The 23,073-nt window shown below is 45.4% G+C and overlaps 1 pseudogene; it reads left to right on the forward strand.

Moving 5' to 3' along the window:
• Nucleotides 1-5,690: 5,690 nt before the first annotated feature.
• LOC101999764 lies at nucleotides 5,691-22,743 on the forward strand (annotated as a pseudogene).
• The last annotated feature ends 330 nt before the right edge of the window (nucleotides 22,744-23,073 follow it).

Raw genomic sequence — 23,073 nt, forward strand, 5'->3', positions numbered from 1 at the left:
CTTTCTCCTTAATTGTTGTCTCTCCCTCTCTATCTCTGTCTCTGTCTCTCTCTCTCTCTCTCTCTCTCTCTCTCTCTCTCTCTCTCTCTCTTCCCCACCCCCATCACTACCTCATGCTTATGGATCAAGATGTAAGTTACCAGCTACTGCCCCAGGGCCATGCCCATCTGTCTAATGCCACGCTCCCCACCATGATGGTTCTGGACTCACCTTCTGAAACTAAGACCTCAATAAACCCTTCTATAAGTTGCCTTGGTCATGGTGTCTTCACGACAATAGGAAAGTCACTAAGACACCTGTACATGAAGAAGTAATTTGCAGGAATAAGTATAAAGTAGCTGTAATTTAAGGTTGACAGTATATCAAATTATGATGCCAAATTATGAGGAATCATTTAAGTCATACACTTAACAGTCATGATCTGTAGCTGGGGATTGTATTAGTTGGGGTTTCTATTGCTGCAACAAAGCACCATGACCCAAAACCAAGTTGTGAAGAAAAGGGTTTATTAGGCTTACACTTCCACATTGCTGTCACCACTGAAGGAAGTCAGGACAGGAGCTCAAACAGGGTAGGATCCTGGAGGCAGGATCTCATGCAGAGATCATGGAAAGGAGCTGCTTTCTGATTTGCTTCCCCCTGACTTGCTTAGCCTTCTTAAAGAACCCAGGACCACCAGCCCAGGGGTGGAATCACCCACCAATGACTGGGCACTCCCCCATTGATCACTAATTGAGAAAATTACAGCTGCATCTCATGGAGGCCTTTCCTCAACTGAGGCTCCTTGTCCTTCTCTTATAATGACTCTCGCTTGTATCGAGTTGACACCCGAAACCAGCCAATGCAGGGATATAGCTCAGTTGGTAGAGTGCTTGCCTACCATACACAACACCCTGGGATTCTATCTGCGGTACTACATAAACCAGGCATGGTGGTGCACACCGGTCATCTCAGGACTCAGGAGCTGGAGGCACAGTCAGAAGCTCAGGGTCAGCTCTGGCTATGTAGTGAATTCCAGGCTGGCCTGAGATCCACGAGACCCTGGCTCTAAAAAAGTCATTAAATGTTCACATGCTCATCTCTGGATATTGGAGTGTGAGCAATTCTTAAGTGTCTCTTTAGCACACTGATTAAGACACAAACTGAGCCCAAACGGACACATGCCTGAGACACAATATTACTGTCTATCTTATGATGTCTCCGAAAGCTGAAAGCTGGGTCACATTGCTTCCCTAGGTAGCATATTACAGCCTATGACAGCCAAGGAGGATGAAGACTGGGGTTTCATTACACCACCATGTCATCTGTGATATCATAGGACATCTAATGGAAGATACATACCTCCACACATCTTACAACTAAGTCATATTACATGTCATATGAGAAGGAATGGAAAAGGAAGGGAGACTGAGTCATAGTACATTGTGACGTCACACAGTGGCCCAGAGGAGAACAGAGCACCGTGCTGTGTCACATCAGGCCACTGCACATAGATGGTCCCTTAAGATGGTCAGGAATGGAGGCTGGAGTTACAGTTTTTCACCTTGTTGTTTAACATGGCAGTCTAGAGATGGCATGCCGACAGTGAGCCACAGTCTGTTGTTCGAGTGATGTGACATCATCTGTGACGTTGTGACATGATGTGCCAGGGCTGCCATCTGTCCTCATAGGGATGAAGAATAAGCATATCAGCTCTGAGTCTTCACTCTCCATTACACAAAATATCATGTGCAAGATGAGCTGGGATGCAGAGCTGAGTCACATTACATGTGTAGAGATGGGATGTATCAGTTGAGAGGACAGAGGTCATCAGTCACACATCACATGGTACATGTGACAACTGAGAGAAGGCTCAGATTGGTTTACACTATTCCATATAAAGTATATGACAGCAGCAGGGGACACACATTTTTGTCACTTTGTGTCACTACATAATACATCTAATATCTAACGTTTGTCTAATAACCCAAAGAGGAGCCAGTTCTTGATTCATACTATGTCACAGTGTTGCTGAGGATGTCATATAACATCAAAGACCATGAAACTCGGCTACATCATGTCACTATGGAAAATACTAAGCCCTGCAATGACTGAAAGAGGGGACATACACCTTATTCATGTATACATGCGTCGTATTGTCACATATGTATCACACAGCAAATAGAGGATGCAGTCACTACTGACTTTAAGCCGTGCTGTCACACGACCTCAGGGCAGGTGCATTATGGCACTGTGAAAAGCGGGGCAACTGCTAATGGCAAGGAGGAGACAAAGGCACATTCGATCGCTGTCTATCCCCAAATACCATGCGGCAACCAAAGAGGGTGAAGATGCAAGCGATGCTGTGTTGCTAGGTTGTGTCCATATGACTAGTCTCTGGACTGACAACATCAGGTTTCCTGAACTACTGAATGCAGGTTAAACCTATGGACCATTGTGTTCAGCAGTATATAGTGTGTGCAGGGTGTTGATCACTAATATATATCTTTAGTCTGTGTTTAAGTAGGCAGATACATGAGTGGGAGTGAAGCATTGTGTTTACAAACATGTGTATCCGGTACTGTGTTCTTCTATGATTATTTATTTATTTTGAGAGAGGGTCTCTCTGTGTGTACTCTTGGCTGTCCTGGGACTTGTTCTGTAGACTAAGCGGGCCTCAAACTCACAGAGATCCTCAAACTTCTGCCCCTGAGTGCTAGGATTAAAAATGTGCACACTACGTCCAGATTTTCTACATTTTAATGCTGTGTTTGACACATGAGCCACATTCCCGAGGGAGCCTCACATCATCTCCGTGAATCATTATGCTTAGCATTGTTTGTCTGATACCATCTATCCACACAGGTCTCGTCTTTGCATTTATTAGGGGACAGATTTGTGAAAGATTCCGTGTTGCGCTTTCTCCATGAGACCAGCTCCACAGAAGATGGTGTGAGTATGGCAGTCCTTACTGCCCGAGCGGAGTGCTGGCTTCTGGCAGTGCCATGTTTACAAGGCTTCTCACAGTGAGCACCATTAGACTTAGGTGACTCAGGTGCCAGTTATCTCAGAGGAACACTGTACTTAGCTACGTGTGGTGCACATAAAATACACACTTTGGGGATATGATTTAACAGCACGGTACAGGAACAACGGAGCATGTTATCATCTCTGACAAAGACTTTCTCGAGCATTGTACACTGCATGTAGCATTTTGTTCACTGACAATTGTTTTAAATGCTGGCTACCAGGTGTGTGTGTGTGTGTGTGTGTGTGTGTGTGTGTGTGTGTGTGTGAGTCACAGAGTCCCATGGTCTCTGAGAATGGTTTCCAGTGGCTGATAGCGCAAGTGGTGCATGTTTCGGTGCACGTCAGCAGCAGTGGGCATGGAGATAATTTTGAAAGCCAGAGCACAGTTCCTCACCTGGACTAGACCGCCTCCAGAAGTGTCTGAGTGGGCAGCTTGGAATCTGGAAGGTATGGGTTGATATATTTAAAGTGGTGTAAGAGGGAACACTCCTGCTAACATGCAGCAAAATTATTCGCTACTATGAGGCTGAAGTGAAATTGTTACCAGTTGGAGATACACCTCAGTGGTGGAGCACCTGCCTATGGCCTACTACAGTCACTGTTCTGGTCTGTGAAAAGACACCACGACCAAGGCAGCTCTTATCAAAGAGAGCATTTAATTGGGGCTTTGCTTACAGTTTCAGAAGTTTAGTCTAGTATCCTCATGGCAGAGAGCAGGAAAGGGAAGGAGAAAATGATGTAATTAAATCATAATCTAAAAAAAATAAATAAATAATTTAAAAAAATGTTGAGTCAGGGCTCTCTGGTTAGCCCTGGCTGTCCTGTACCTTTCTATATAGACAGGACTATTATCTTTGAATTCAAAGAGATCCACGTACCTCTGCTGGATTATCAAGTGCTGGATTAAAGGTGCGCACCACCACGCCCAGTCAAGAAACAGAAATATTAGAGTTCTTCAAGTTTTGGTCTTTATTAAAGAGGACACACAACTCCAGCCTGATGAGATGTAAAGGCGAGCTCTCCACAGAGTGGGAGGGACGGAAAGCCTTTGGGCATTTGCGTTCTTAACTGGTTTTCACTCTTTCATAAGTATTTACAGTAGTGGAGGTGGAGAAGTAAAGAAGTAAAGTCGGTTTTGTGTTTGTTTTTTGAGACTTGGTCTCACTTGTATAGCTCTGGCTGTGCTGGAACTCACTCAATAACACCAGGCTGGCCTTGAACTCACAGAGATCTACCTGCCTTTGCCTCCCAAATGCTGGGATTAAAGGTGTGTGCCACCATGCCTGGCTTTAAAATTTTTAAGGACGTATGTTCTTTCTTTCTTTCTTTTTTCTTTTTTAGTGTGTGTGTGTTGGTGTCTAAGGAAGAAGGTGTTGGATCCCCTAAAACTAGGGTGCCACCTGAAGTAGGTGCTAGAGACTAAACTTGGGTCCTCTGGAAGAGCATCTTTCTGACCCTCAGGAGAAGAGTTTAATGTCGAAAGCTCTGCTCATTGTCTCTCATATGTGGACCCCACCCCGCGATGTAGGTCTGGATGTGTGGAGACAGCTGTGAGGGTGACAATGTCCGAAGGAGCAAGCAAGGTCTCACGAGTCGTTAAGAGGACAGAAGAGCATTGCTTTCCAGTTTCAACTCTGTCATCTTTCCTCTTCTTTTGTTGTGGTAGATAACAGCATAAAAATGTAATTGACGGTGAAAGTGTAAAATCCTAAGCAAAGCTTTCCAGCTTCAGAACGGCCATTCTAAGTGCATAGAACAGGAGTTCTCAGCCTGTGGGTGGGGACCCCTGTCAGGGTGGAATGATCCTGTCACAGGGGTCACATATCCGATAGCCTGCATATCAGATATTTACATTACGATTCGTAGCAGTGGCAAAATTACAGCTATGAAGTAGCATCAGAAGCGATTTTATGGCTGGGGTCAGCACAACTCGAGGAACAGTATTAAAGGGTCACAGCGTCGGGAAGGCTGAGAACCACCGCTCTGGAGAATTGTTTTGTACAGGGCTTGAGATGGGGTAAGTGTGTGAATGGCTATCTTCATCTAACTGTGTGATGCTTTTATTTGTGAGTTCACCACAATCGTGATTTTTATTTATTAAATATGTAATAGGGCCGGGCGGTGGTGTGCCCCTTAATCCCAGCATTCAGGAGGCAGAGGTAGGTGGATCTCTGTGAGTTTGAGGCCAACCTGGTCTACAAGAGCTAGTTCCAGGACAGGCTCCAAAGCTACAGAGAAACACTATCTAGAAAAAAAAATGAAGTTCACATCTCTCTAAAAGCAATTAACATAGCTTTAGGATGTTTTGTATAATCCTCTATGGGGCTAGAGTTTGGAGGGTAAGAGGACCAACATGATCAGAATACATGGTTTGAAGCTTGCCAAGAATTGATAAAATAGCACATTAAAGCAGAAACCATCCACATATGCAAGAAAGGAAATGAGAAGGGAACTGAAGCTTGCTCCTACCAAACCTGAACAATAAAGAGTAACAACAAAAAGAATAACCTGAACCCGCAGGAGTAAGGATCCCAAATGGCAGGGTGTCCGGGGAGGATCTGAGATGATAAATAAAGAAGGCAAAAGCAAAAGCTGGGAGCAGCAGGCCTTGCATGAGCTGATGACTTACGCCAAGCAAGTTTGTTAAGAAGAACAGCATCTTCTATACTAGTTACCGGGATATGGCCAAGGTCAGTGGAGAGCTAAGTCAGACAATAACAAGAGAATACAGGGCAATCAGTCACAGCTGCCATGGGTCTGATGACCACAGCCCAGGGCAGAGTTGGATGCCCAAAAGCCACAACCTTGAGTTCTTCGAGGTCCTGGCTTCAGCCCCAGACTGGACCTTTGTCCTTTCATCAGGGACTCTGGGACAGTGCTGTATTACCTGAGCCTCAACAAAATGGAAACTAATAAAAAGGAAAGGGGAACGAAAGCTCTCAGACCCAGGGTGTTAGCGAACTGTGACCACAAGCCCTCCCCACAGCAGCGCCCTCACACGCATGGGCTAAGCTACCCAGGAAAATGACATAGGTTGCCTAAATGACTTTTTTTTTTTTAAAGAAGCCAAGTATACATTTTATGTAAGAAACTCACTCCATCTTAGACACAGGTTGGAAGTAAAAAGACTGAAACATGCAAACTAACCTGTAGCCAGATTTTTCTTTGGGCCGTCAGCTCACACACACACACACACACACACACACACACACACACACACACACACACAGAGAGAGAGAGATACGGAGTCTTATTAACTATGAAAGCTTGCCCTTAGCTCAGGCTTGTTCCCAATTAGTGCTTACAACCTAAATTAGCCCAGATTTTGAAATCTACCTTCGTACCTGGCTCAGCTACCTTTACTCTGCCCTGGCCATTCTGCTCCCCCTGCATCCAGCAGATGACTCTCCATCTCTTCTTCCCTATGCTCCCTCTGTCCAGAAGTCCTGCCTGTACTTCCTGTCTAGCTATCGGCTACTTAGATTTTTATTAAGCCAATCACAGTGACACAACTTCATACAGGACAAGTAATATTCCCCAACACTAACCAAAAGTGAGCACTTGCGGCTCTGCTAACAGAACATAAAAACGACCACACACAAACCCAGGGCTGGAGAGATGGCTCAGCAGCTAAGATAGGTGCTGCACCTGCAGAGGATGGGGCCACCAAACCTGGGCACTCACAGTCACCTGTAAGTCCAGCTCTAGGGGGATAGGGCATTTTTTCTGGCTCCGTGGGCACCTGCTCTCATGTACACAGACACAAGCATATAATTAAAAATAAGAAATCTTTTTGAGAAAGGCTATAAAGGGGATTCTGAGAGTAAGTAGAAAGTCTCAAGACTCTGCCTTGTCATCTGGGCTCCTGACACACTCCAGGTCAGCCTTCAGGCTGTGAAGCCTGCAATTTTCAGGGAAAGTCTAAGTGAAAATCTGTGGTTCATTTGGTCAGTTTCAGCCCTCCCTTCGGCATCTATGTGTGTGTTCTATGGGGCAGTTTTTATAAAAGTTGTGATGGGGGAGGCAATATGGCTCTCTAAATATTGAGACTTCTGTTCCTGAAGTATATTGATGCTCTAAAAACTGTGTGGTAAGCGAGCACATGCGTGCGTGCGTGCGTGCGTGTGTGTGTGTGTGTGTGTGTGAGTGTGTGGGTAGGCCCAATGTTGGTGTCTTTTTTGTTGCTTTTCTGTAGTAATAGGGAGCTGTGGGGCTGCGTCCCCAGCACCCCAGCCACCTGGCTAGCTTATGCCCCGAAATAATTACACACAAACTGTACTCATTTAAACACTGCTTGGCCCATTTCTATCTAGCCTCTTCTAGGCTAACTCTTGCACCTGTACTAGCCCATCTCTAATAATCTGCTGTAGCCCAAAGGTGGCTTACCAGGGAGATTCTAGCCTACGTCCATCCTGGGTCGGAGCTTCATCATGTGTCTCAGAGAGCAGAGCTATCCCAGCGTCCGCCCAGGAGAGGGGAGCACTCCCACATCACTTTTCTATCTTGTTCTCTTCCCCAGTGCAGACCTCAGAGTCCAGCTAGTCTGCCTGCCAGCTTGTGCTGAGGATTCTGTGCCTGTATCCCATGTGCTGCAACTGCAGGTGGCACCAGCCTGCCTGGCCTTCATATGGGTTCTGGGTATCTAAGCTGTTGTCTGAGGTTTTCTGTCCCACCCAAGAAAGTGCTGCTATCAATAAGCCATACTTAACTCTATTATTTTATGTCTAGAATTACTTCCCAAGCTCTCTCAGGCTTTATGTAGATGCAGTTGTCCACATGTTGGGCACCATTTATTGACAGAAGTTTCTGTCCCACCCAACCTGCAGCTGTTAAATCCCAATTAATCACACAGAGGTCTACATTAGTTATAAACTGATTGGCCCATTAGCTCAGGCTTCTCATTAACTAATTCTTATAAGTTACATTAGCCTGTAATTCTTGTCTATGTTAGCTACGTGGCTTGATACCTTTTTCGGCGAGGCAGTCACATCTTGCTTGCTCTGTGTCTGGATCACAACTGCAGACTCAAACGTCCCTCTTCCCAGAATTCTTCTTGCCCCGCCTCTACTTCCTGCCTGGCTACTGGCCAATCAGCATTTTATTAAAAGTAATACAAATAACAGGATAAAAGACCATTGTCCCACAGCACCAAGCTCTGGTCCTCAGGTCATGTGTGCCTGTGTAAGAAGCAGAGCCATCTTACAAGCCCCTGCTGCTATTGCTGGCAGAGGGGCAGACAGATACAGGCAGCCTCCACCCTTGCACAACTGTTGGAGCCTTATCAGACCAAAGCAGCTTCCAGGAGATATAAAGGGTCTTTGTCCTCCTCCCCTCTCCCTCATTTTCTTTTTCTTTTTTCCCTACAGGAGCCAGACATTAATGAATAGGACATTCAAAAGCTACTCCATGTGGGGGCCTGTGTAAGAAGGCTGTGAATGTATTGTGAGCTATGGGTGGGGCAGAATTCTTTGCATGGGGTGCCTTCTAGAAAGAACTGCACAAGCTATGAGAAGTGAACTCTTGAAAGCAAGGACATTGAAGGGAGTGCCTGGCATGTCCACAATTATCTCTGGGGAAAGCAAAGGCCTGGGAGGAATGTTCTTGGCTCTTCACAAGGCCAAAGACACTGGGTATAGTCCCTCACCATCCCTCACAGGTCTTGTATTGCATAAACTAACTGTAAACATTGCCCCATGTTTTGCTTGCTTCAGTAATAAAAATGGGAAGTGTTTTGTTTGTGTTACTCTTGAGCTCAAATGCGTGCAGTCCCCTGGTTATCCCCCATATCAGATCTTTGCCATATTCTCCAGTCCTCAGACTTAGCATCACTGGCTACGGGGTGGGCCAATAAGTACGTAGGGCTGAGTAAGTAGCCAATCACATACTAAAACAGCTCTTTCAGCACTTGGAAAGCAAAAGAAGGCCAATCAATCTCTGTGAGTTTGAGATCAGTTTGGTCCCCATAGTTAGTTTCATACCAGTCAAAGGGGCCTTATTTAGCTGACCTTGCACTCACTATGGAGCCTCCCTAGGCTCTTTGAACTCCTATCCTCTTCACTCTACCTCCCAATTGCTGAGATTACAGCTCACCACATTAAGACAAATTGAAATCGTAAGATTGAAGTGATAACTATTTTTGGATCCCTGGTAGTGGGTTTTTCCACTGATGCAATAAGTCAGATCAAGCTGAATTAAAAAGACCAGGGTTAATGAGCAAAGCACCCCAGGTAACTCTCAAGGCCCGCAGAAGTGAGGCGTGGGAGGGAGGAGGAGAAATCACATGGCAGGTTTAGGGACTGGTGCTTAAATATGCTGTAGGCACAGTCTCGAGCAACTTGGGGAGAGGAGCCATGACTGTGCTGTTTTTCAGAGCATTCCAGTTTGGAGTTACCAGTTTAAGTTAATTTTTTTTTGTCACAGATTTTCACCCATACCCAATTTCTTAGCCATTTTTTTTTCTTTTTAAATAAGGTAGAACAGCATAAAATAACTTTCTCTGTCATTATGTCAGATTCAGCAAAGCCCAGAGGCAAATCCTGAGCACAGGCAGCTAGTTGTTACCAGACACACAGAACACATAAACTCAGGCATCCAAGACCAGTCAGAAACAAACACACAGTGGCCACCTCCTTTCACACATCCAACCAAGCCTGAAGGCACATCCAGGCACAGACTCATCCATACACAGAATAGATGGGGCTCTTTAGCAGAAAGATAAACAAAATTTCCATGGGAAACCATGTCAGATGACCAACTTAAAAATCCTGAAATGTAAGTTTACAGTGTAGAGCAGCATGTAAGAAACCATAGAAATAAAAGATGTTTCCTGACCATAACATGGCTCCTAAAGGGTTGGGAAGCCCGCTGTGGGCGACCGGGCACTGCCTCTCATGGTACCAGGCTCACGGGCACTGCCTCTCATGGTACCAGGCTCACGGGCACTGCCTCTCATGGTGCCAGGCTCGCGGGCAGCAGGGTCCAAGGCAGACTCAGAACCATGGGTTTCCAAGCAGAAGCGCCTCGTGCACCTGAGCCCAGAGTAGAAGCCGCTGTGGAGGAAAACTGAAAAACAGAGTATCCGTGCAGGCTGCCCAAGATCTAAAGAAAGACTGGATGAGCGAGCTGGAACAGCAAGTGGGGGATTTGGAAAAAGGGTTTTAGGAGAGAGGAAGGTATAGCAGAGTTTATTCAAGGACGACAAATTTGTTACGGGTGGAGTAGGTGGGTAGAATTCTAGCATAGTATGGGGAGAAGGGAAGGGAGGCAGAGTGCAAAGCTCATGACACCTGTCATATGGTGTGTGACAGCCCCCATTTGGATTAATTTTGCAGCAACCAGGGATTGGATTTAGACTTGGTGCTGCCCACTTCCAAGCCTCTGCTGGAGACCAAACACTAAGGCAGGGAGGGTATCCCACGAGATAGCCTGGAGTCAAGAGGTGGGGGAGGAAGTGTCTTTGGATAGAAGGCCCCACAGAACAAAGACAAACTGTGCTCAAGAAATGGATTGGGCTTGTCCTGGTGGTGCCTTGCCCTGGCAGGGTACCCCCAAAGTAGGATTGGAAGAGTTCCTGGACCTTGAGAGTCAATGACTTGGAATCGGTTACTTACAGAGCCCAAAGCCAATTCGGTCTGGCAGAGGGTGGGGTGAAATGGGGAGTGGGTTCCCATAGCCATGTGGCTGCAGGACTCAACCCTACCCAGTTCAGCACCAGATGATAAGTATTTGGATCCCCGGTAGTAGGTTTCTGTGCTAATGTAATAAGCCAGATCAAATTGAATCAAAAGTCCAGGTTTAATGAGCAAAGCATTCCCAGGTGACTCTCAAGCCCCCCAGAAGTGACTCCTCTCCCCTCCCACCTCTCTCTTTCTCTCTCTCTCATCCCCCTCCTCCCTCCCTCCCTCTTCCCTTTATCTTTCCCCTCCATAACCCACTAAATAAATATCCAACCTCAATCTACATAGTGTGCCTATCCGTCTCTGTCTCAAATCTGCCACGGCTCCTCATGGGACTGACTCTGCTGCACAGCTCCCTGCCTCATGGCCCGTTGCCCCTCATGGCCCATGGGCCCCTTGGGGAATGGCGCCATTTTATTTTTAGCATAACATTGGTGCTCTATGACTCTGCTATGCTCTCTCCACATTCCCTCCTGCCCTCAGGCAGGCCAGCTGAGGACATGTGGAACCCTGGGCTCAGGAACCGGGTTTCTTTACAATAGCCCCACATTCTATCTGCCTAAACACCAACCTCTATTCATACCCACAGCTTTGGTGGCAAGTTTTCTCCTTCCAGTCAGCTAATCTGTTTCTCTGAGCCTGAGAAATTGACTGTTGAGCTCCCAGAAATCCTTTGGTGTTCCTAGAAATGGAGAAAAGCCTTCATGGCTATGGTTGAGCCCTTCACTGACATTCATCTCTGCTTCCCATAGCTAAAAACATGATCAGATGACCCAGGGTGGTCCACCCACAGTAGCACTGCACACACTGAGTAGTGTGTTCACTTTGGGGCCTGGGTCCCTTGGATTTTTCTTTTCTTTTCTTTTTTTTTTTTTTTTGATTTTTCGAGACAGAATTTCTCCATAGTTTTTGGTTCCTGTCCTGAAACTAGCTCTTGTAGACCAGGCTGGCCTCGAACTCACGGAGATCCGCCTGTCTCTGCCTCCCGAGTGCTGGGATTAAAGGCGTGTGCTATCACTGCCCGGCTTCTAGGATTTTTCTTTTTTTCTTTTCTTTTCCCTTCTTTTGGACCACTTGTAAGTAGTCCCCGCTGTAAGAGACTGCTCGAAGAGACTCTAGCCTCTCTGGCTTCCGAGTCGCCCGGACCAGAGCCAGTCAGGCTTCAGCACCCCACTGTAGAGAAGAAACGTCTTCCTATAGGCTTTAGGGTGTCGCTGTTCATCAACATCCCTCCTGTAGGGAGGAGATGTCCTCCTATAAGCCCCGTGGTGTCGCTGTTCTTGCAGGTTTTCACGTTTTCAGATATGGAATATCAGCCCCACCCACCTGTAAACGCTCTGCCTGTGTCCCACCAGCTCCACTTTTCCTCAGACTATCCCTGCCACCACTACTGTTGGTCTCATGGAAACTGACAAGATTAGTCAGATCTGCAAGGCAACTGTTTTCAATTCCAGTCTTTGCTCCCCACCATGGCCTGTGGTGCAGCAGCTCAGCAACAGAGCAGATCAGTCTCTTTTGTTATTATTTTTAAAACACCTGTGGCTCAAAATATTGTGACTTCTCCATACGACAAAATGACTTCCGCCATTTTGACAGAGGTCAGGTAACCTCACAGCCATCTTAACTGAGGGCCAGTTCAGGTGACTAAGTCCTGCCATCTTTACTGAGGTATTCCCTGCCTGGTTCCCTGGTTCTGACTCTGTTCCATGTGTGTTTTGTGCAGTGGTATGCCTTTGGTAGGGCCCACCAAAAGCATCCATTTCGCCAAATTCCTGTTCACTGTGTGTGTGTGTGCATACATGTAACTTAAATGCACCTATGTTTACTGTTAATGTTATAATTGTCTGTTCATTGTATCTCATTCTAGACTTCAAAGCAATAAATCTCATGTTTTAGGTTACGTACTTTTAAGTCTTTTAATCCAACCTGCTTTACCTGTTGAGATCCAGTACAGTCAAGCTCAGACCCAGCTCTCTAGGCCGATTCTATACTGTAGTTATAACTCATCTATACCTGGTAAACAGCTCTCAACGGCTCAGAGATCTGGGGAATATGGCATTTAAATATTAAATATTAAAAGACTTTTCATAACAAAAAGAGACAGGTTGGCTCCTAGCAGCAGCACTCTGTTTCCTCCAGAGAAGAGAGAAGACAATTGGACACAAAACAACATCCATCTGCAATTCGCTTCAGCTGCCCTTTCTCTGGTTCTCCCTTAGCACTGCACTCAGTGAGTGGTGCATTCGTTTTTGGGGCCCAGGGTCCCTCGGATATTTTTCTGCTTCATTGCTTCCCATAGCTAAAAATGTTAGTGGACCATTCTGAGTAGTCTGTTCAGATTTGTGTGTGTGTGTGTGTGTGTGTGTGTGTGTGTGTTGTTCTTTTTTTCCTTTTCAGACTTCTTGTAAGTGGTCCTCGCTGCTGTAAGGACTGCTCAGAGCAGTCCTAGCCCCTGATTACTGAGCCGGTGAGCTGGGAATCAGCTTGGTGTTATTATCAACTCCGGTGCTAGCCTGGAGACATCTAGCTAGTTGCCCTGTGGTTTTGCAACATTTTTGCTGGTCTCATGTTTTCAGCTATGGAAAACTAACCACATTTCTAACTTGTACCAGCGGACAGCTAAATTTAAATAGTCACACCATGTGGACAACCATCGCTGCCACCATTTTGCTTGAGCTTAACGAAGGGAGGAGCCAGAGGTCCTGCCCCTAGCCAGCTTCCTTTTGCTCACTTTTGATTTAACTCTATGTGTATAAAACTTAAATTCAATTGGGTGTAAATGCACATATATTTACTATTAAATGTCATAATTATCTGTTCATTGTATCTTATTCCAGACTACAAAAACAATAAGTCTCATGTTTTAAATTGGTATGTACTTTTAAGTCTCTTACAAAAAATACTGTGTATTTGATCCAACCCTGCTTTAAAATATATTAAGCTGTTCTCTACTGTTGTCAGTTCCACTGTTGAGCGTCTATTGCAAACAGCTTTTTCCTTGTTTGTCTTTCACAAGTACAAATATCACCTGTTAAGTTGAGAGCCATTACAGTCAAGCTTGGACCCAGCTCTCCAGGCAGGTTCTATACTGCGGTTATACCCAATAAGCAGCCCTCAATGGCTCAGAGATCTTGGGAATATGGCATTTAAATGTTTAATTATTAAAAGACTTTTCATTTCAGAGACAGGTTGGCTCCTAGCATCAGCACTTTATTTCCTCCAAAGACAGAAGACAGATGGGCACAGAACAACGTCCATCTACAATTCACTTCAACTGCCAAGTGCTGACCACTGGGCAAAACTGCCTTCCATCTAAACTGAAGATTTCCAGATGTGGACAGAAACACTGGAATCAGTGGCCTGGCTGCACTTCCTACATATTTCTAACCCACAAGATCTTCGAAAACCTGGCAGACCCTGAGCTAAACAGCAAAAGGCAAATATGACTTTCAACAACCATGGAGGACCCTGAAGAGGGGCTCTAGGTGCCAACCAAGTAAGTTCTCTGTCATTTTTTTTTTATCAATAACTCCTCAAGTAAAATTTTATCCTTCTCAAAGAACTCTGATGCAGTTTGATGGCTGAGAGGTTTTATCAGTGTAAAAGGCTAACCTCACTAAACAAATTTCAGTAAAATACAAAAACAAGTTATTAAGGTGTGTACCTGCAAGTTATATCCCAGCACTCGGGAGGCAGAGGCAGGCGGATCTCTGTGAGTTCGAGACCAGCCTGGTCTACAGAGCTAGTTCCAGGACAGGCTCCAAAACCACAGAGAAACCCTGTCTCGAAAAACCAAAAAAAAAAAAAAAAAAAAAAAAAAAGGTGTGAGGACAATTCTTTTCTTTTCTCTTTCTTTCTTTTTCTTTTTTTCTTTTTTGGTTTTTTAAGACAGGGTTTCTCTATGTCACTCTGTTGCCTACCCTGGAACTAGCTCTAGTAGACCAGGCTGGCCTTGAACTCACAGAGATCCTCCTGCCTCTGCCTACTAAGTGCTGGAATTAAAGATGTGTGCCACCACTGCCTGGCTGCCTTTCATAGTCTTAAAAATACTTTTCATTGTGCAAAAATATCCATCACAGTCATTCTGACATAAATATGCTACTGATTATACAATGTACATGTCTAAAACTTAAATTTTCACAAGACCAAAGAATTCTTGTGAGTTCCAGGGAGCTGAATTGAAGAATCCACCTTAAACAGGTCAGGTATACCCCTCTCAATTCCCTGATCCTGAAATTTTTTTTCTCTTCCTAAACTTAACTTTTCCCTCTGTTCTGCCACCACCTTGCCAGGTCCAAGAGACACCAGACATTTCCATACAACAAACCCTGGATAGCAGTAAAAAGACCAGCTACCCCAGGATGTGACCAGCACCCAGCTTTCTCAAGTTCCCCACCCAGGATGACACTCACAAATAAGCAAGAAGGAGTCTTGAGAATCTGCTGTCCCAATTCCTTTAAATTGTTGTGCCTAACTTCCTGCCTTTTTATTATAAAAAAGATGCAGGAATGTAATGGTCTGTCCTGTCCCTTTAAGAGACAAGTCCCACCCTCTCCCAACCCCTCACCTTCTGCCAAGGGAAGTGGATATCTCACTCCAGCCTGTGCACTCTCTCTTTCCATCTCTCTCCCAAAGAGGTAACTTCTGCTTTCTCTCTCTCTCCCTCTCTCTCTCTCTCTCTCTCTCTCTCTCTCTCTCTCTCTCTCTCTCTCTCTCCTCTCCCTCTCCTTCCCCTCCATAACCCACTAAATAAACTATACCCAAATCCTCTCTCTGCATGATGTATCTGTCTGTCTCTTACCTGCCAAGGTGACCCACCACGGCCTCAGGGGACTTGCCGAGGCCTCAGGTCACCCCCCACTACCCCTCGTGGGACCGGCTGTCCCTCATGGAACTGGCCTCTCCCCCCACTATATCTTTAAAAGAGAATTACACAGCTTTCATCTCTCACATGTTGAGATCATAGGTGTGTATCACCATGCCTCACTTTAGTGTTCTTTGAAGACTTGTGTCTTCATGTAAAGGTTGCAGCATCCCAGGGCTGGTGGTCCTGGGTTCTGTAAGAAAGTAAACCATAAAGAGCAAGCCAGTAAGCAACCCCTCTATGGCCTCTGCATTAGTTTCTGCCCCTAGGATCCTGCCCTGTTTGAATTCCTGTCCTGATTTCCTTCTATGATGAACAGCAATGTGGAAGTGTAAGCCAAATAACTTAGTTTTTGGGGGAGGGGGGCATGGTGTTTTGTCACAGCAATGTAAACCCTAAGACATGGACTAAACCTCTGAAACTGCAAGCAAGCCCCAATTAAAGGCTTCCTTTTGCAAGAATTGCCATGGTCATGGTGCCTCTTCACAGCAACAGAACACTAAGACAGTTGGATTCAGGACTGCAGTTCTGGCTAGACTCAGGTGGGGTTTTTTAAGGCAAAAATCAGTTTCTTCCAGCAGAGGTGTACTTCTTAGGCAGGAGATCACATCCTGAGTCTTTTGAATCCCTAGACTAGTTTAAATTCTTGCAATTGTCTTAGGGACTTCAGGTTGCTGATAGAGCAGGCCTCTGGCCTCTAAGGTGGTTGTTTTGGTCAAAATGGAGTCCTCAGCTCTTTCCAACTCTGTGTGTTTATGTGTGTGTGTGTGTGTGTGTGTGTGTATGTGTGTGTGTGTATTATGTATGTATGTACCTATGTATGTATATATTTGAGGAAGGACATAGACCAAGACACAATACTTCTTCCATGGGGTTCCAATTCCAGATGCTTAGCAAGGACACACTGTATAGGAATCTGTGGCTGGTCTAAGAAATTGGAGACCAGTTTTTCCAAGGTAGTTTTAGCAATTAAAATTATTCTTAGGAATACTTTCACGAGATGGTGTACATATAGTTTAATAGCCTTATAGCCTTATATCCCCTAAGAGAATGAGTTGAATCATAGACTCATAATCTGGGGGGTTTGATTTTGGGGCCCCTGGTATCTATAGTAGTTTTTTCCTTTTGGTTGACTGGGAGAAATCCAAAGGGCTAGATATTAGAAATCACTCCCAGCCTGTGCTCAGGGGACTCAGTGACTCAGCAGCTACTTCATCACTAGTTGTCAACCCTTTCAAAGGTCCCTGCTATCCAAGATTGTTCTCTTGTTCTTTCTCTCTGTCTTCCAGTCTTGTCTGTCTGTCCGTATCTCTCTCTTATGTCCCTGCTCCATAAACCTCTTGGGTTAGATATGTTACGTGTTAGTGAAGACCTGTTAGGATTCCAGCATTATATTCACCCTGTCCGGTCATCTGGCAGGATGTGCACACCAGCATTCAGGCAAATACTTAGTCAGCCCAGGGGCCCTAAAGTCATGCATCACTACATCACGTGCTATGAGACTATGTCATCTGTTGCATGGCTGCATAAGGCTCTGTACACATTGAAATGGATTAATAAAAAATGCTGCAGGATTCCCAACAACTGCTGCAGCAGTCCCCAAGTGGGGACAGGCAATGGGCCCCAATCCCAGGCAGAGATGACACATGAGACCATGCCAAAGACCTACAGGTCTCCCAAGGCAGCTGGTCCCAGGTGGCAAGCCATGTGGCAGCAGTGGGTGAGAGACAGACAGATAGGCACGCCATTCAGAGTGAGGTTGGATATTTATCTAGTGGGTTGTGGAAGTATGGAAGGGAAGGGGGAGAAGAGCAGAGAAAGAGAGAGAGGTGAGAGAGAGAGAGAAAGAGAGAGAGAGAGAGAAGGAAGAGACCGAAGCTGCCTCTTTGAGAGGGAGACAGAAAAGGAAAAGATTCAGGCTGCAAGCAGGAAGGAAGATCTGCCAGCTTTAGTGGACAGGAGAGGGAGTGGGCATGGCTTGTCTCTTAAAGAGACAGAACAGATCATTACATTCCCATCTCTTTTTATAATAAAAAGACAAGAAGTTAGGCACCACAAGTTGAGGGAATTGGAAGGCAGATTATCAAGACTGCTTCCTGCTTATTTATAGGTGTTGTCTTTGTGAGTGGGGGGACCTGAGAAGGGCTGGGTGCTGGTCACATCCAGGCATAGCTGGTCTCTTTGCTCCTGTCTGGTGTTTATGGTATGGAAATGCCTCTTTAAGGTATTGGCAGAACAGAGGACAAAGTTAAGTTTAGGAAAAGAAAATTTAGCACCAGGGAATTGAAAGGGGCGTATCTGAGCTGTTTAATGTGGAACCTTCAATTCGGCTCCCTGGAACTCACAAGAATTCTTTGGGTTTGTGAAAACAGAAGTTTTAGACATATACATTGTATAAACAGTAGCATATTTATGTCAGAATGACTGTGACAAATATTTTTGCACAACGAAAAGTATTTTTAAGACTATGGAAGGCAGCATGAGAAAGAAATTTGATTAACTTGTATTTGTTCTCATACCTTTATAACTTGCAGATCTTGTATTTGTATTTTACTGAGAATTGTTTAGTGAGGTTGTCCTTTTAAACTGGCAAAACCTCTTAGATGTCAAACTGCATCAGAGATCTTTGGGGAAGGATACATTTTTACTTGAGTTACTGATTAAAAAACAACAGAGAACTTACTTGGTTTGCACCTAGAGCTACTCCTCATAGTTCTCCATGGTCGCTGAAGGTCTTGATTTGCCTTTTGCCGTTTAGCGCAGGGCCTGTCAGGCTCCAGCAGATCCTGTGGGCTAAGAAATCTGTAGGAAGCCTACCTTGACTTGAGCAGGTAGGCTGTTGATTCCAGTGGTTCTGTCCACTCTCTGGTAATCTTCAGTTTAGATGAAAGGCAGTTTTTCCCAGTGGTCAGTGCTTGGCAGTTGAAGTGAATTGCGGATGGACGTTGTTTTGTGCCCATCTGTCTTCTGTCTTCTTTGGAGGAAGTAGAGTGCTGCTGCTAGGAGCCAACCTGTCTCTTTTGTTATGAAAAGTTTTTTTAAAATTAAATATTTAAATTCCATATTTCCCAGATCTCTGAGAAGCTGATGGCTGTTTATCAGGTGTAACTACAGTATAGAATCTGCCTGAAGAGCTGGGTCTGAGCTTGACTGTACTGGCTCTTAACAGGTGAAATTTACACTCATAAAAAGACAGAAAGAAGAAAAAACTGCTTGCAATAGAAGGTTAACAGCAGAACTGACAATAGTAGAAAATAGCTTAATATATTTTAAGATTAAAAATTTGGATTAACTATAAAATACTTTTGTAAGAGACTTAAAAGTAAATGCCAGTTTAAAACATGAGACTTATTGTTTTTGTAGTCTGAAATGAGATGCAATAAACAGACAATTATAACATTTAACAGTAAGCATAGGTGCATTTAAGTTACATATATGAACACACACACAGAGTGAACAGGAATTGGGTAAAGTGGATGCTCTTGGTGGGCCCTATCAAAGGCATGTCACTGTTCAAAACACACATGCAACAGAGTCAGCAAGAGGAATTTAGAGACAAAAACATAATTAAACTGGGGGACCAGGCAGGGTATACTTCAGTAAAGATGGTGGGACTTGGTCACCTGATCTGGCTCTCAGTTAAGATGGCAGTGAAGTCACCTAACCTCAGTCAAAATGGCAGTGGTCACGTGTTGTATGGAAAATCCATGATTACACACACGGGCAAAGTTTCCCTTTTAAGTAAGCCTGTTTGGCTCTTCACTTCCTTTCCCTACTGATCACCACAATCCCCTCCCACCCTCCTTCTCTTGTTGTGCCCAGATCCGCAAAGTCCCCCGCAAAACCAACAAGGAGACCAAGTCCCGTACATAAAAGCAAAGAGCCTTTATTTTATACAAATTTGCAAACTCTCCATGTGCCCAACATATTGAAATAATGGAGAGCCCTGAGATTAGTTAGAGTTGGGTTTTTATAGTAGTAAAGGTGGGGGTGAGGAGTTTCTAAGGTTCAGGACCCTGATTGGCTGACATTTGTCTAGGGCGTCCTGGTGAGTGTGTGCTGAGAGGTGATCCTATCTACAATGGTTGGAATGTTAGGAATATTCTTTGGATGGTCTGTTCCTGGGTGGTGCCTGGGTAATCTAAGTTTGTGGGTGTTCCTCCCTCCAGGTATTGCCTCAGGGTAAACTACTGAGACTCAGGCCTCCATTAAGCTTATCCTGGCTGGGTCCTACACTGGCAGATGGTAATGGTTGGAAGTTAAGAACTTCCTTTAGGTGGTCTATTCCTATTAAGCTTATCATGGCTGGCTGAGTTCTACCCTCTCTAATAAACTTCCATGTGGGTTTGTTGTACTCTGACTAAAACAACAGCACCTTGGCCCCAACCTACCAAGGTACCATCTGCAGCTAAATCCTGACATTGGTGCTGAGACTCAGTAGACACTCTCCTGGTGTCTGTGAGCTCCCCCTTGGGGGTCTAAGCCATACTGGGACCCTACCCTGTAGCAGACTTTTTCTTTTTGGCTACCAACCAGCTCCCAAATCTAGATAAGAGAGAACAAGAGGAGAGAATGAGGGAGAAGAGAGGAAGACACCCGGGTCAGCCAGCCAGGCAGCCGCTAGCCACCTAGATGGAGTAGGGCATACAGAAAGAAAGGTAAAAAGCCCCTAGGTAAAACGTAGATAAAGAGAAACAGACTAAAATAGGAGCTAAGATAAAGCCAAACATTCAAAACCAATAATTTGCCTCTATGTCATGATTTTGGAGGTGGTTGGTTGTCTGAAAGAAAAAGCCTGCTACATTTCCACACAGGGCCTGAGACAGCTGGGGGAAAGCCAGTATTCTAAGTAGAAGCAGCAAGCTAAGTAAAAGTGCCTGCCACAGTGAGGGGCACCAGCTTCCTGGAGCTGGAGCTATGGAATGCAGCTCCCAGTCTAATGCAGTTCCAGACTGGGGCTGCAGGCTTAGGCTTGGCTTTCATGAACCCCAAAAGGGGCCAGAGTCAGGCACCAGTGCCTCCAGAGGAGGGCCTGGCTACCAGCACTTAGCAGTTTGAAGTTTGGCTCATGCCATCAGAAAAGGATAGAGATAGAAAAATAAAGACAGATCCAGAGTTACGTTCTTGTTGAAGTAGGTGTGGTCTTGATGGAGGAAGTGTGTCACTGTGGAGGCAGGCTTTGAGATCCCATATGCACAAGCCATATCCAGTGTCTCAGCCCATTTCCTATTGCCTGAGGGTCAAGATTTAGCACAGGACCATGCTCCCCGTCATGAAATGCTGACACTGGAAGCCACAACCTCAGGTAAACGTTGTAAAGGTTGCTGTGGTCATGGTGTCTCTGCAGCAATAGAACCCTGACTAGGACAGCACCACCACGAGCCTAGTTCTGAGCGCATTAAAGAACATGTATGCGGTGACTGAACATTAACTGTCTTCAGACAATTAACATTGTCTGTCTTCATTATATTTAACGGTTTACAACGAGTTAGCGACTCTCATAAGATTAGGATTTTGGAGTTTTATCCCTGTTAAGTTTTAGCCTTTAAAATTTGAATTTAATATTTAATTGAAGATTCTTTAGCTCCAAAATCAAAGTTTGGACCATAAATACAGAACACGGAGAGACTGGCAGCCTTAATTTCCTAGTTTTTACATGGTCCATTACAGAGGGTCATAGTTTCATGTAGGACTCAGTTTACCCAAATAGCTAAAGTTTAACAAAGTTAGCAAAGACAAAAGAGGCTAGCTATATGTCTTCCAATTAGTTTCTACTAGCCTGAGTAAGCTGTAAAAATTCTTAAGCCGTATTTATCAAATGCACCTTATCCTTCTCTAAAAAGTTTTAGGAGCTTGGCACTGAACAGTTAGTGAAGTCACAGGACATAAGTCTCTAAGTCAGGTTCTGTTCATCTGAGCTGACTTTTATAACCTTGGGAAGTTATAAGCCTTAATCAAGCACACCTTATTCAAACACATGTTGGTGGTCTTTTCCCTGACCCAGGCTTGTGACCTAAATAAGCTTTACCTAGCAGGTCGGCCCAGATGCAGTCTCTCTTGGCTCCCTTGTTACCTACCAGTCAGCCCTCCTGCCCATCCCCCCCCCATAGGTGGTTTCAGACTTTCCCACCTAACTCCTGCACCACAGTAGATAATACTTTTCAGACCTCCTCTGATTCCTCATCCTGGTAATCTCAGCGTTTCTCCTCATTCTCATGATTCATTTGTCCTGCTCCCTCTAGCCATCTAGTCCACCTTGTGGGACACTATCAAATAAGTCACCAGAAGCCGGGCAGTGGTGGCACACACCTTTAATCCCAGCACTTCGGAGGCAGAGGCAGGTGGATCTCTGTGAGTTCGAAGCCTGGTCTATAAGAGCTAGTTCCAGGACAGGCTCCAAAGCCACAGAGAAACCCTGTCTTGAAAAACTGGAGTGTTGAGTGAAGTTCATTGACCCCAAGAAGATCAAGGTGTTTGTTCTGGACGAGGCTGAAGTGATGATAGCAACTCAAGGCCACCAAGACCAGAGCATCCGCATCCAGAGGATGCTGCCCAGAAACTGCCAGAGGCTGCTCTTCTCTGCCACCTTTGAAGACTCAGTGTGGAAGTTTGCCCAGAAGGTGGTCCCAGACCCCAACATCATCAAACTTAAGCGTGAAGAGGAGACTTTGGACACCATCAAACGGTATTATGTCGTTTGCAATAACAGGAGAAGTTCCAGGCCCTGTGCAACCGAACGGGGCCATCACCATCGCCCAAGCCATGATCTTCTGCCATACCAGCAAAACAGCTAGCTGGCTGGCAGTGGAGCTCTCCAAGGAGGGCCACCAGGTGGCTCTGCTGAGTGGGGAGATGATGGTGGAGCAGAGGGCAGCTGTGATTGAGCGCTTCCGAGAAGGCAAAGAGAAGGTCCTGGTGACCACCAACGTGCGTGCCCGTGGTATTGATGTTGAACAAGTGTCTGTCGTCATCAAGTTTGACCTTCCTGTGGACAAGGACGGGAACCCTGACAACGAGACCTACCTGCACCGCATTGGGCGCACGGGCCGCTTTGGCAAGAGAGGTCTGGCTGTAAACATGTTTGACAACAAGCACAGCATGAATATCCTCAACAGAATCCAGGAATGGCTGGGTTGCAAGTCCTATCCGCCAGCTTTTGTACCACAGGCTCAAGGCTGTTATCTGTGCATCTAAATTTTGCTGGTGACTTCCAGGGGCTGTCCCCATAAATATGGCAGAATTGGATGCAATCTGTATTTCGGCTGCAGAACCAGGAGGAAACTAGAGGCATCTGCCAGGTAACTCAGGAAACCACACTAGGCTGTGTTATGGTTTTCTGTCTCTTTAAGAGACAAGCCATGCCCACTCCCTCTCCCATCAGCAGAGGCAGGTCGATCTTTAGCTTCTGGCCTGAGCTCCCCTCTCGGGGCAGCTTCGCTTCTGCCTCTCTCCCCACTTCTCCGCTTCCCCCTTCTCTCTCTCTCTCTCTCTCTCTCTCTCTCTCTCTCTCTCTTTCTCTTTCTT

The sequence above is a fragment of the Microtus ochrogaster genome, unplaced genomic scaffold, assembly GCF_000317375.1.
Source record: "Microtus ochrogaster isolate Prairie Vole_2 unplaced genomic scaffold, MicOch1.0 UNK68, whole genome shotgun sequence".
In the NCBI taxonomy this organism is placed as follows: Eukaryota; Metazoa; Chordata; class Mammalia; order Rodentia; family Cricetidae; genus Microtus; species Microtus ochrogaster.